The sequence below is a fragment of the Pseudophryne corroboree genome, chromosome 4, assembly GCF_028390025.1.
Source record: "Pseudophryne corroboree isolate aPseCor3 chromosome 4, aPseCor3.hap2, whole genome shotgun sequence".
NCBI lineage: Eukaryota > Metazoa > Chordata > Amphibia > Anura > Myobatrachidae > Pseudophryne > Pseudophryne corroboree.
In genome coordinates, this window is record NC_086447.1 from 573,967,998 (window position 1) to 573,983,293 (window position 15,296).

At 45.1% G+C, this 15,296-nt stretch overlaps 1 protein-coding gene across 3 annotated transcripts in view; it reads right to left on the minus strand.

The window, feature by feature from the left end:
• The window catches only part of PHACTR2 (phosphatase and actin regulator 2), a 345,447-nt gene that overhangs the window by 13,444 nt on the left and 316,707 nt on the right, over window positions 1–15,296 (minus strand). The gene's annotated exons all lie outside the window — the stretch shown is intronic.

Here is a 15,296-nt window from a genome sequence, read left to right on the forward strand (position 1 = left end):
GGTACTTAGTATGCTTTAACATTTCCAATCCCCGAAAGCCGGGAAATTGGGAAGTGTCATGGAGTAATCAAACCATGACATTTTCATATAGAGCCGATAGAATGCCCATAGACACAGAGCTTATACGCCAGATAGCCGACAGTGGAAAATATTTCCGGTATAGGTACACTCTAGGAAGTAGGACCATGCGAGTTGGAGAAGTATCACCAGGATACTGTGCACATATCGTACAACCGGATACGTGTACTAGACAGATGGGAGAGTTAGGGTTAGGAGATTTCACATGGAAAATTTGTAACATGGTTATGTCATACTCCGTCCCATATGTTCTCCCCGATGATGCATATTTCATATGCGGGAGAAAGGCGTATAAGTGGCTTGCCCCAAACTCAGAGGGATTGTGTTACATTGGAAAAGTACTGCCTGAAGTAATGACTGTATCCCATATCAAAATGAAAGATATACACCGCGGTGCCCAAGCTCCTTATACTCACACTCATTACGAGCACGTCGTTAAACGGCACCTGATAGAGAGGACAGAGCATCCGACCTCTGATCTGATCCATGAATCCACCGGGATTCAATTCCTACTCGCATTAGATATCACTCGTACCGCCAGAGGAGTGATAAATTATAGATATATATCTGCGCTAGCAAACTTGTTAGACAATATCACCGAAATGTATGACGACACGTTCAGGTACACTGGGAGAGAGTTACAAGCCTACAAAACAGAGCTGGTTCAGCATAGGATGATTCTCAATTATCTCACAGCAGTGACAGGCGGGTATTGTGTCACCCTAGCGACTCAGTATGGAGTAAAGTGCTGCACGTATATTACAAACAGCACTGAGGACCCGGCCGAGGTCATAGACCAAAAGATGGATGACATTTTGCAATTGAAGTGGGAGTTCCGAAGGAAACACAATCTCACACTCGCTGCTGTGGGTAATGAGCTGACCAGTTGGGTGTCATGGTTGAACCCACGAAATTGGTTCTCTGGCTTAGGAGAATGGGCCCAAGGTATTATAATGGATGTAGGGAAATTTCTCTTGTGTATTCTGGGAGTCGTCATATTGGTTGGTCTGATATTTAGATGCGTTCGGACTTTAACAAAGTGTAAAGGTAGTACCAGAGTGATGAGTCTGAGGAGCGAGGACACTGTAATAACAACAACAACTAATTTGATTTATGACCCAACGATAGAGACAATGTTGTGATGAAAATGTGACTCCACGGTCCGTTTCTTTCACCCGTTTCTCCTTTGTTTTCCTCCAAGGTACAAAGACATCCGCTTGGAAGAAGAATTTGACAACCTCTTTTATACAGACCATTGATGAACTATGTCACAGACCCCCAATATCCCTAGTGACTTTAACTTTTTACGAAAGCCCAATACTTTAGAAACTGTAATTTTATGGACACTGGAAAAGCTTTTGTCGCCACCTATAGCAAAAGCACCGAGAGACATCAGACAACATGTACATCAAGACAAGACATCAGACAAGACCTCAATCGGCGACTGTTTATTTAACCTCACATAGTTTACGACTGCATTTATAACGATTGTTTCTTATCTTCATTTCTACAACCTACAGGTAGTATCTCACATAGTCGACAGGTGATTCTCACATATTAGCATTCACATGTCCCCCCCCCCCTTCATGTATCATCAACTAAATGTGCTCCCCCATTTGTTGCAACCAAAAGCCGAAAAGAGCTCGGTAGAGTTTGACAGCCCATCCACTGACCCTTAATACGGGATAAGAAGGATTCAAATGTATACTTCGCAATACCTCGAAGCTTGATTTAAAACACGTACGGCACGATGATACATGACCCCTCAAACATGGATTTCATACACACATGCTTTTACTGTCTCACTAGGTCATACTTTTCCCACCTTCTCCTCTCCTCCCTTTACCCAATCATAAAAAGGTATTTACATGATGACATATATTTTTCTGTTTGAACTGTTTAGGAAGTGGCAGTTATTGGTGACTGCCAAAGGGTGGACTATCAAAGTCGAAAAATATAGCGACCTATGATGCCTTGTACTAACCCCATGCGCTTGCCCGCTGCACGTGCACATTCTCTCCCGTGCGTGCGCATATTCCCAGTTGCGTGACGGCGCCTCCACGGTCGTGCGCTCAGGCGCGTGGTATGTGCATTTACGGTAGAGTTTGTGTGCGTCTGGCGGGCGACTAGATCGTTACATAGTTAATCCAAATAGTATACTTTATAGGTTATGGTCCCTTTAATAATATCTGTAAGTATGTTTAGTGTAACTGGTTCATGAACAAAGGAATTCCTCTTTGCATGATACGAAGGGTCAGACAGGGTCTGAACAGTGGTGTTTAGTACCTAACCGAAGAGTATTTTATTAGAAACATTCCGGTGTTGGTTAGGAAGAGATCGGTCGCTCCAGCGTATAGTTATGTTTAAAAGAAGTTTATGGACTTTAAAAGTATTTGCTGTTTTATTACACATGTGGTGTGAATCCTGAGAATCCCTCGCAGCTGAGCATTTTGGAATAGTCACAACCCACCTGTTCAAACTAACCTATGACCTTTGGTTATAATGCGAAGACAGATTCCTGTGTCCAATGAACAATAAGATTGTGGGGCCCTTTGTAGTGTACTGTACTTTGTGTATATAAGAAAAGCCAGCCTGGGCCAGCTCAGTCTACTCTCCACAAAAGGTTTTCATCAATGACTAACTAGAGAGCTGGTTCCAGGACTGCGCAGCGATCATTCCCCAGTGTGTAAGTTTTTCTCTGTGACCAACTTAATCTCTGTCTGTATTTGCCATACTCTCTCTCTCTCACTGTTATTGTTTAGGATTAAGACGCTATTGTATATTTATGTCTAGTATTCTGTGTAGGTGTTTTATGTTAGTGCTGTAGTGTATAAGCTGTTAACTGTATTTTCCATTTTACATAGCTAAACCTCGTTAGTAAAGGTGTTGGAACCTCAGCAAGGTGTCTGTGTTTCTCTAGCTAGTACAAAGGGTTTCTGAGTATCTCAATCACTCAAACAGCTTGCTTAAATATCCAGGTTAACCAGTGGTATATCATTACAGTATCTCAATACTAAGACTTACAGTATAATCATACTCTGTGTTTAAGGTTTAAAAGGTTATTATCTGTGTGTACGCTTGCTGTGTGTATTCCGTACACTCAGCGCAGCGTTTGTACGTGACTTGCGTGCCACGTGCGAGGTCTTTGTACGCAAATAGCGTATGAAGTGCGTAGCACGTGCACGTGGTTTAGCGGCCATTACGGCTTGAAGGTATTAGTAAATAGCTTGTGTTAAAATGTAGAAAACTGACTCTATCACACTTATAACACAGTGGAGGCTTTCATGAACAGTTCCTTAGGAAATACAGATAATCTGAGCCAATTTGGGCTATTCATGTGGAGGTGTTTTCTTTGCCCACCAAACTAAATGATAAACGCCCTCACCCTGCTGTTCCCAAGACTAAGTTGGCACCAGGGTAACCGGAATAAAACAGGAAGTCGCCCAAACTTGAGAGAAACTTGTTTTTTATTATCTGAATGGATGTGTTTCTATTATTGTCTACTTCTAACACTACAGTATATCTGCCCCTGCTCAATGTGGCTCTTTGGCGCCTCTTTTCTATTGCTGTATTGCTCCCATGGGTTTCTGACGGTCACATGCTGCTGTAGTTTTAGAACAGTATGTAACAATTAAAACTATTTCTGTGAGAATTTAGACAACCAGAACTCACTGCAATTTGCAAACAGATGGATGATTTTAGAGAACAGCTTAATTAAAGTAAAAAAAAATATAGACATTTGTTAATCCTTTAAGAGCACAGACCAGTAGAAGAGACAGCCATCTAATTAGCTACTCCAGATTATTCTTTTTGCTGGCCTCAGGGCTGTCAGGGTGTTAGGTGCAGAAAATTGGACCAGGCTTTGCTAAACTAACACAAGTTATGATCTCTGATGTGGGGATTGATGGAACAAAACCAGACTCCTGAACCTTTAATCTGTCTATAGCCATTGCTGTTTCAAGCCTAGCATTCTATTCTGTGCATACTAATCATGGTGTCTGCTGGTACAGTGTTCTTTAATAATTCCTTGAAAAGAAAATAATGTAACGGTATGTATCATATTTACATGTTAAGAATACATTCTTAAAACCAGTCTATTGTCATGTAAAGTAGTTCTAATTTCACAGAAACTTACATTTGTAAAAAAGAGGATTTTTGGTCACTTCCTGTTGAATCATTTTCTCTTAAGCAGGTTGGGGAACACTGGGCGATGGGATTGCATGTAGGCTGGAGAAGCTGGCACTTAAAAATGAAACTGCAGCTTTAAACCTAAGCTCCTCCATCCTGCAACCCCATAATGCCAGTAATTCTTTAAAAATAACAGTCCAGTACGGAGTAGCAGTAACCCAGTGAAAAAAAAAAGATCAAGAACCACAAACCTGGAGAACAGATCGGGAGGGTGGGAACACAGTGCTCCCCAGCCTACTTATGAGAAAAGGATTCAATGCGATGTGACCAAAAATTCTCTTTTCTCTTGCAGCAAGGCTGGGGAACACTGGGCCATGGGATGTATAACCGTCCCCAGAGGAGGGAACACTCAGACTGCCTGACCGGAGAACTATATGCACACAGTGGGAGCTGCTGCAGGAAAAACAAAATTGAAAACAGTAAAACGTGTTGACAGAAGATGAGGTAGTTGCATGATAGACCTGTGCCGCTGAAGCCCCGTGTCATGCTGCCCAAAAGGTCACCCCCATCCTAGTGGAATGTGCTGACACCAGACCTGGTGCCGGTCTTCCCACACTAGAATAGACTGAAGTGATGACTGGGTGGATTCAACGTGTAATGATCTGCTTTGAAACCAGCCAACCATGTTTATGTGCCTCGTAAAGAAGAAGTTGAGAATCCATGTGGTGGATAGAAGTCTTGTCAAAATAAATCCGCAGAGCTCGAACTACAGTATGCCTAATAGGTCCAGATCATTCAGGTCTCGGGAAGAGGCGATAAAACCAAAACAGGTTTCGTCTGGAATGTAGGAGCTGTATGGAGAACAGCTCAATCATCATGGAAGACTAGGAAATACAGCCCGTACGACAAACCCCCTAACTCGAAAACACAATGGGCTGAGGCAATAGCTATAAGGAGGTCCAGCTTCCAAGTAATGAACTGAAGATCTGCTAAATCCAAAGGCTCAAATGGAGCCTGTTTGAAAGCTTAGGGTCACATGGTGTTACCAACGGATGAAACGGTGGCTAACTATTTGAAAACGATCTACCCACAACCTTGTGTTAAAGGCTCTAATATTAAAGATAGGCAGTAATGATCCGTTTGGCTTCCGAACAAGGAACAAGTTGGAGTAAAAACCCCAGTTTCCATTGTAGCGGAGGAACTGGAGAAACAACACCATCCATGAGGAAGGAATTGATAGCTTGGTCCAATGCTTCCCTCTTCTCTGCATCCCAGGTAAGAGCGATAGCGAAAAACCACCATGGTAGCAGATTCCTGAGGTTGATGATGTAACCTCTGGTAATGATGCCCAACCCCAAGGCATCTAAAAACAATTCCACGCAATGGTCTTTGAACAGGAGTAACCGCCCTCCAACTGGTGACAAAACTGTGTTGAGAGACCTTGTAAAGCACTAGGCTTCTCATAGTCTTTGCTCCAGAGCATCGCCTGGCACAAGAAAAAAAGAATTTTAAATCCAATCCCCAGGGGAAAAAGCAGCCACTGGCAGAGTGACCTCTAGTGGGTGTCCACGCCAAAAGGAAGAACAAAAAGCTATGAAATGTGGATCCCACCAGTAGCCTGGGCAATAATGGTATCCAGTACTGGCCCTAAAAAGCACACAGACATCAAATGGAAAACAGATTTCAGGAAACGTTTCAATTCCGAATCCGCAACCTGAGTGTGGAGCCAAAAGACGTTTTGAGCCGAGACAGCTGAAACTCTAGAACAGCGGTGGCCAACCTGTGGCTCTTGAGCCTCATGCGGCTCTTTCTTTATTCAAATGTGGCTCCCGACACTCAAAGTCACGTGACCACAACAGATCCGGAAACTGCTGCACTCCAGCCAGACAGGCAGCAACACGACGGGGACTGGGAACTGAGAGAGCCAGGTACTAGAGGTGAGACACCCACTGGCAAACAGAGGACACATAAGGGGCTGCTGCAATGGCACGAGGTGTGTTTTCGGGGGGGCTGTAGTGACACATGAGGGTCCTGGCAGGAGTGACACAGGAGAGTGCTGGCAGGAGTGACTCATGGGGGAGCTGGCTGGAGTGACATACTATAGGAGTGTGCTAGCAGGAGTGACACATGAGGTAGCTGGCTGAAGTGACACAGCAGGGTACTGGCTGAAGTGACACATGGGGGAGCTGAAGTGTATTATGTGAATGTGGCTTTTTCAATATATTTTAATGTGGATCTTTCTCTATCAATTATTTAATGTGGAATTGGCTTTTTAAATGTATTTTATGTTGGATCTGGCTTTAAAAATTTATTTTATGTGGATCTGGATTTCTAAATGTATTTTATACCAGAGGCATGGCCTAGCAGGCACAAGGCTAGGCCATGCCTCTGGTATACATTTTTGCATGTGTGCCGTCGGCTCTTTGACGTGCCTAACAAGATTTTTTTGGCTCTTTGTTTCTGACTGGTTGGCCACCCCTGCTCTAGAAGCAACCTGACCATTGTCTTGCAGTGAAATCCTAGACAAATCTCTGAAAACCCTCAATTAGTTTGTCCGACCAATACTGCTAGCTTGATCCAACCATGCAGAGGCTAGTAAAGGTCAGATAATGACCCAGGGCCTATAACAACGGAGTAGATACAGCATTCCAATATATAGCGGACTCCTGGTAAAATTATATGCGGCATGCCTATATTGTCTGCGGCTGTAACTACATACAAAATGGTATTTTACAGTGTTTTCTAGGAAATCACTGTAACTTAGCATTTTGTATGCAAATAGCTGCGGTCGCACAGCACATAGGCATGCAGCATATCATTTCTAGCAGCATATGCTGCTTGTGTGTCTTATTTGCATTGTTTTGCAAATAAGATGCATGTTAATAGAAAAAGTTACATGTAAAGACGTTTGTCTATGCAGAGTAACGCCATGGAATGGTGTAAGGGCTGTTTAACGTGCAGGGAGGCTAGATATAAGTGTACACATCTGTATTTACAATTTAATTGATTTACATTTTTAATTTACATGCCGCGTTCATAGGGTCTGCGCACACCCACCGGCGATAGGGCGCGTGCGCAACCCTTTACAATGCATGATGATTGACAGGCGATGGGCATCCAGGAGTGTCGACGCTGCGTTGAGGAAGGATTAAGGCTAGAAATGCAGGCGTGTCATGGCCGTTTTCGGGGCTAACCTATGATGTCTCCTGCGTACGGCAACATTGCGGCGGTGCCCCTGCCTACACAGCCAGGCTGTGCAGTCAGGGGTCTATCTCCGTTCGATGTGTTCGCAATTAAATTGTGAACACATCGCGTGGTGGCAACACACATGCTGGGCAGCATTGCCCTGTGCTGGACGGCACCAGCATGAAGGTATATAGACGCATGTTTTGCTGCAGGAGCAAATTCTGCTTCCATCTCTGAATAATCTCCATAATCCAGAATAAGCATTGCAGTGCTTTTGTTCAGAATACACTGAAACAAAGAAATGGCATTTCACATGATCCCATTATTGGACACAAAACTGTCTAGAAAGGGAGCTTGATGGAATCATATCCTAGGTCTAATGACGGTGACACTTTTTCACTTAACTGAAAGTGTCAAATATATATATACATACATATATTTTGTGGAGCATGAGACACACACACACACACACACACACACACACACACACACACACACACGAACAAAGACACACAGAAATCTATGCATTCTTCAGGCTCCGGACTCCTCCCAGCACATCTGCTTCCTTTCCCATCGACCGTAACAAGATTTCCGATTCCTCACCCCTAAATGATGCAGCACCAGCTCCACCTCCCAGGGAGCAGACTGATGGGGCTCAGTACACAAAGACTCAGCCATCAGATGCAAATCAATCAATCAATCACTGACCTTCTGAGCGACCCTATGGTTGTGCAGAATGGCCACCAGAAGTAAGATGCCAGAGCCATTTAACTGCGTACAGAGTTGCAATCGCAAGCTGTGACATGAATGCAGAATGGTCGCGACATGCCTGCATTTGAGTTGCCACTCCTACCGCATTACAGCCTACACACGGTCCCTTACTGTCAATAACTTTGTGAGAAAATCCTCTCTGGGACCGCCATTGTGGGACATGCAAAGGGCATGCATGTGTGCTAAAAAGAATATCAGCATTGTGTCCGTCTCTGACTCCGGCCCTAAGTCGGTGAAGAAGGTCCTGGCTTCCATTAGGTTGTCATCTGGGATGTAGTTGGCATCCCGACGTACGGGATCCTGGCGGTCAGAATGCTGATGCCGGAAATCTCAACAGCCGGAATCCCAAAAGTAAGTGTGTCTGGGAGGGTTGGGATTGGGCTGTGAGGGGAGGGTTAGGCTGCGGCGTGGGAGGGGGTGGTTGGACTGCAGGTGGGGGGGGGGGGGGGGGGGGGATGGGAGTTAAGGTTAGGGAGAGGGTTAGGGTTAGGTTACTTCAGTGCCTCTGTCGGGATACAGTATAGGGCAGTCAGCATGCCAGTATTCTGACTGCCAGGATCCCATACCCAACCCTTACAGCTCTATTACTGCCTTCACTGTAAACTACTTTGTTCACGATCTTCATAATTACTATTTGTTCTATGTAACCTATATAACTCATGTGTACTCTGATACACATATTATACAGTACTATGTAATATGTTGGTGCTTTGTAGTTTCTAGCAACAATAATCATACAAATAAACTAAAGCCCTATGACACCGCTTATAGCAGTCCATACAAAGGACTGCAAAGGTTAGTAGTGAGAACCAAATGCTACATAAGCCGTTAATTTAATGACAAAGTGATTTGCAATATAAAAAAATAAAAAACAGGATTTTAATACCTACCGGTAAATCCTTTTCTCTTAGTCCGTAGAGGATGCTGGGGATGCTTCAAGAACCATGGGGTATAGACGGGATCCGCAGGAGACATGGGCACTTTAAGACTTTAAAAGGGGTGTGAACTGGCTCCTCCCTCTATGTTCCTCCTCCAAACTCCAGTTATAGGAACTGTGCCCAGGGAGACGGACATTTTGAGGAAATCATTTATTGTTAAACCACGGTGAGCATTTTACCAGCTCACACCTCCAGTATGCCGCAGAACGTGGCATTCAACAGAACACCAGCTGATGGCATGAAGAATATGCAGCAATACGCTGAAATAAACCATAACACAACCTATGTGTGTAAACACAACCAGTAAAAGCATAACGCATGCTACGGCCTGAATATCGTCAGCAACAGGCTGACTTAAACACAACACACCATGTGTGTAAACATACCCAATGACTATTAAAATCCTATTTTCTCATACGTCCTAGATGATGCTGGGGATGCTTCAAGAACCATGGGGTTTATACCAAAGCTCTAGAACGGGCGGGAGAGTGCGGATGACTCTGCAGCATAGATTGACCAAACAAAAGGTCCTGCTCAGCCAGGGTATCAAACTTGTAAAACTTCGCAAAGGTGTTTGATCCCGACCAAATAGCAGCTCGGCAAAGCTGTAATGCCGAGACCCCTCGGCAGCCGCCCAGGATGAGCCCACCTTTCTGTTATAATGGGCCTTCATCGATTTCGGTAACGGCAATCCCGCCGTAGAATAAGCCTGCTGAGTCGTATTACAGATCCAGCGTGCAATAGTCTGCTTGGAAGCAGGAGCCCCAATCTTGTTGGGAGCCCACAGGACAAACAGAGCCTCTGTTTTTCTAACCTGAGCCATTCTGGCGACATAGATGTTCAAAGCTCTGACCACATTGAGAGACTTCGATTCCGCCAAGGCGTCAGTAGCCACTGGCACCACAATAAGCTGGTTTACGTGAAATGATGAGACCACTTTTGGCAGAAAATTGCTAACGAGTTCTCAACTCCGCTCTATCTGCATGGAAGATTAAATAGGGCTTTTGTGAGACAAACTCGCCAAAGTAGACACCCGCCTTGCGGATGCCAAGATCAACAGCATGACCCCTTTCCAAGCAAGGAATTTCAACTCAACCTTACGTAAAGGTTCAAACCAATGAGATTGCAGGAACTGCAACACCACATTAAGATCCCATGGTGCCACTGGGGGCACAAAGGGAGGTTGGATGTGCAGCACGTCCTTCCCGAAGATCTGAACTTCTGGAAGGGAGGCCAATTCTTTCTGAAAGAAAATAAATAAGACCAAAATTTGTACATTAATGGAGCCTAACTTTAGGCCTGCATCCACACCTGCTTGCAAAAAATGGAGCAAACGCCCCAGCTGAAATTTTTCCGCAGGAGTCTTCTTGGATTCACACCAAGACACATATTTTCTCAAAATACGGTGGTAAAGCTTCGCCGTTACTTCTTTTCTAGCCTGAAGCAGTGTGGGAATGACTTCACTGGGAATACCCTTTCGGGGTAGGATATGGCATTCAACCACCATGCCATCAAACGCAGTGGTGGTAAGTCTTGATACACGCACGGTCCTTGCTGTAAAAGGTCCTCTCGTAGAGGAAGAGGCCAGGGATCTTCTATGAGTAATTCTTGAAGATCTGGATACCGAGCCCTCCTTGGCCCGTCCGGAACAATGAGGATCGCCTGAACCTTTGTTCTTCTTATGATCTTTATCCCTTCAGAAAGAGTGGAAATGGAGGGAACACATAGACCGACTGAAACACCCACGGTGTCACCAGGGCGTCCACCGCTATTGCTTGAGGGTCCCTCGACCTGGAACCATATCTCTGAAGTTTCTTGTTGAAGCGAGACGCCATCATGTCTATTTTAGGAATTCCCCAAAGACTTGTCACTTTTGTGAAAACCTCTTGATGAAGACCCCACTCTCCTGGATGGAGATCGTGTCTGCTGAGGTAGTCTGTTTCCCAGTTGTCTACACCCGGAATGAAGACTGCTAATAGAGCGTTTACATGCCTTTCTGCCCAGCGGAAAACTCCTGTGGCTTCTGCCATTGCCGCTTTGCTCTTTGTTCTGCCCTAGCAGTTTACTTACGCCACTGCTGTTAAGTTGTCCGACCGAACTAAGATGGGCAGATCGCGAAGATGATGTTCCACTTGCAGAAGGCCGATGTAAATAGCCCTTATTTCCAGAATGCTTATTGCAGACAAGCTTCTCAGCTTGACCTTTTTCCCTGGAAATTCTTCCCCTTGAAAGACTGCTCCCCTGCCTCGGAGACTTGTATCCATGGATACCAGGATCCAATCCTGGATCCCGAACCTTCGTCCCTCTAGGAGGTGAGAACTGTGTAGCCACCACAGGAGAAATATTCTGGTCCTGGAAAATAGGATTATTTTCCGGTGCATGTGCAGGTGAGACCCGGACCCCATGTCCAACTGGTCCTGCTAAAACCACTCTGGCATTTAACCTGCTCACCGAATGGCCTCGTAGGCTGCAACCATCTTCTTCATCAACGGAACGTATTGATGGATTTACACTGTTGCCAATCTGATCCGACTCTGGATCCTCAGATCTCTTTCCACTGGAAAAAACAAAACTCTCACAGTTCTGTATCTAACCTTATTCCCAACTCCAACATCTGCGTCGTTGGGATCAACAGTGATTCTGGCAAGTTCAGGAGCCAACCACTGTGTTGAAGAACTGGCAGAGAGAAACAACGATTTGCACCACTTGTTTCTTGACCTCGCCGTAGTCAGGAGAGCGTCCCAGTACAGAATAATAATGGCTTTTACTATTGAAGGAAAACCATCATACTGCCATCACTCCGGTGAATTGGCAACGACAATCCTGAATAGCAAACTCAGGTAAGCCTAATGCGGTGGAAACCGTACTTAGACCCTCTTTCTCCTTTTACAGATTGGAGATCCCTGCCCTGAGAGATTCCATCTTGTAGTTCAACGTCTTAAGTAGAAATTTTTGGGATTGTTCTGACCGAGCTGTCCGGGCTCAGAAACATGAAAAAGCTTGAATAATTTTTTTTTTTTTTGCGACTGGGACAGCAGGACAATGTCCTGATCCTGACCCAACTCTTGTATGGCGTCGCAGAGAAGAATCGGTAAGATCTATTTGAAAAATCAGTGAGGGGAATCGTCTGGAAACTCCAGTATGTCCCCCTTGGGACTCTATTCTTAACTCACTGGTCCATGTCCATTCCAGGACTGACTGAAGAGTATTAGACGTGGTCCCACCGGTGTGGGCTCCCACAAAATAGATCCAGCGACATGCGGTGGATGTGGTAGAAACAGAAGATGATTTCTGCTTCTGCGAACTTGAAAAGGCTGCTGACCTCTTACCTTTTCACCTTCCTCTACCTGAAAAGAAGGGGAAAAACCGTATCCATCCGGTCGAAATTACTGCATCCTACAAAAATGCGTCACCAACCATTGCGAGGGAACATAGCTCAAGAAGGTAGACTTACCAGTGGTATCTGCCGAGATCAACTTAACAAAGCCATCCCCCAAACCAGGTTTCACCTTCATAGGGAAGATACTCCAGTACTTCTCGGAGTCAGCCTCAGCATTCCATTGGTGAATCCACAACGTCTTCCTAGTCGAGACCGCCATGGAAGTGGTCCGTGAACCCAAGAATCCTACATCCCTTGTAGTCGCACGGTAGTATGCTGCAATAATATAACATGACTCAACTTCAGGAGTACCCTTCATACAACTACTCCCCCATGTGCATGTAATGCTAGTATAATTAACGTACATGCGGACACATAATTAGAGTATCACATATCTTCCTGCATACGATCCTATGTGACAGAGCCCCGTGCAGAACAGGGGTGACTCTCACTTTCTTCTATCCATGAGAAGGAATAACTTTGCCTCAGCATTCATCATAAATATTTATATATATATATATATACATAAATATACCTTCAAATGCCCCTATACACACTTATATCTATATATCTAATACGTATACATATATCCTTTTGTCAGGAACAGCAGGCTAATGTGTATGAACAGGTACTGAAAACCGATTTTGTGGATCTGATCAGGAAACATTATGGTCGACATAATAAACATTATTCGAGTCGATCTCAGGGAGTAGTAACTGGGCAAAATTACAGTTTTGCGATCCCGAGGGGTCTGAGAGAAATCAATTCTATGCATACAACTCCCTCCATAAATATTATCACGTCTGTGATCGTGCCACAGACCAATGTAACCTTATTATACATACATATACATATAGGTATAGCACTTTCTGATATCACATTATCATGTCAATATCCACCCAGTCAGATATTGTCGGTGCCAACAGGTTCACCCCCCACGTCTGTGTCTCGCATATAGTTTTCTCTCAGGAAAAATATATACCTACTGACATGTTGACATTGATTTACATGTACCAAGTACTATTAGGAGTCGACAGCGCCGACATAGTCATTCCCTTTGTGGCAGAGCACTCAGCCTCAGATATGCCGACACCCGTGTACCAAACACCCACCGACATTACACTGGCTATAAGGTATAGACCCCAGTACATTCTGTCATGGAAACACATAAGGAGTTTACCAGCTCATTTACACCGTGCTCATGATATAGTGCTTTTATTTTTAACTAATATTGCACCAAACAACTGTGCCCCCCCCTCGTTTTTCACTCTGATCTATACAGTAGTGTTTTGGAAGGACCAGCATCTCTGTGAGGAGAAAATGGCGCTGGTTAGAGCTGTGAGGGCTAAGCCACGCCCCCTTAATGGCGCGCTTCAGTCCCGCTTATTTTTATATTTTTATACTGGCGGGGGGTCTGTAATTAGTGCCCAGGCACTTTTTATACTTCTGCCAGTCGCTATTTGTGGATTTATGCTGCCCAGGGCGCCCCCCCTGCGCCCTGCAGTGCTGTTCTGTATGTGGGAGCATGGCGCGCAGCGCGGCCGCTGCACGGTACCTCAAAAGCTGTCTTCTGCCATCACTGAAGTCTTCTGATCTTCTTTTACTCACCCGGCTTCTTTCTTCTGGCTCTGCAACCGGGGGTGACGGCGCGGCTCCGGGAACGAGCAGCTAGGCGTACCAAGTGATCGGACCCTCTAGAGCTAATGGTGTCCAGTAGCCTAAGAAGCAGAGCCTTTGAACTCACAGAAGTAGGTTGCTTCTCTCCCCTCAGTCCCACGATGCAGGGAGCCTGTTGCCAGCAGGTCTCCCGGAAAATAATAAACCCAACAAAGTATTTTTTCTGAGAAACTCTGGAGAGCTCCCCTGTGTGTGACCAGTCTCACTGGGCACAGAATCAAACTGGAGTCTGGAGGAGGGGCATAGAGGGAGGAGCCAGTTCACACCCCTTTTAAAGTCTTAAAGTGCCCATGTCTCCTGCGGATCCAGTCTATACCCCATGGTTCTTGAAGCATCCCCAGCATCCTCTAGGACGTATGAGAAAAAAAAAAAAAAAACTGTTTATTTTTGTGCAGCTAAGTATAGTATATCAGTTTTACTGTAACATGCTATACAGCACATGACCTGGAATTAGGGTGGCCAATCCCGGGATCGGAAGCGGCAGTATCCCAGGATTTAGACCAAAAATAGACCGGGATTCAATCCCTGGATTGGAAGCTCCAATCCCGGGGATTGAGGGATCAGGCTGCCCTGTAATGCCTCAGGACGCACAACGTTGCCCGGCTCCATTCTCCCACTGCGCAGTGTGACCTGTGGCTCTGAGGTCATACTGCGCAGTCACTCGTCGCTGAGTCTGATGGTGCAGTGGTCGTCACCCTCCGCCTCCTCCTGGTCCCCACTGCAGATAACACAGTGCCCGCTGCCCTGAGCGTTGTCTGGATGAAGTGTCACCGCCCCAGCAGTTTGGAGAGTTAGTTTATGTCTGCGGGGCGAGCAGACACACAGTGAAGGAAGCCAATCCCGGGTATTCCGGGATTGACCATTTTTCAATCTCGATACCACCCTACCTGAAATGCCCATATTCACCAGCTGCACTATGTAACATCCACAGAACGTCACTTATGTTACAGCAGTCTACTCTCATTTACAATATACATCTAAAACCATTACTGAAGATATTTAAAAGAAAGTGTTGAATGGTTATAGATTATGTGGCGTTACTTCACTTTGTCCTAGCTAGGTAAGCAGTTAGTTTGTGTATAATGGAAAACGGGATGTAGTTAATTTACAGAAAGACAGGATCCCAGCGGTCGAAATAC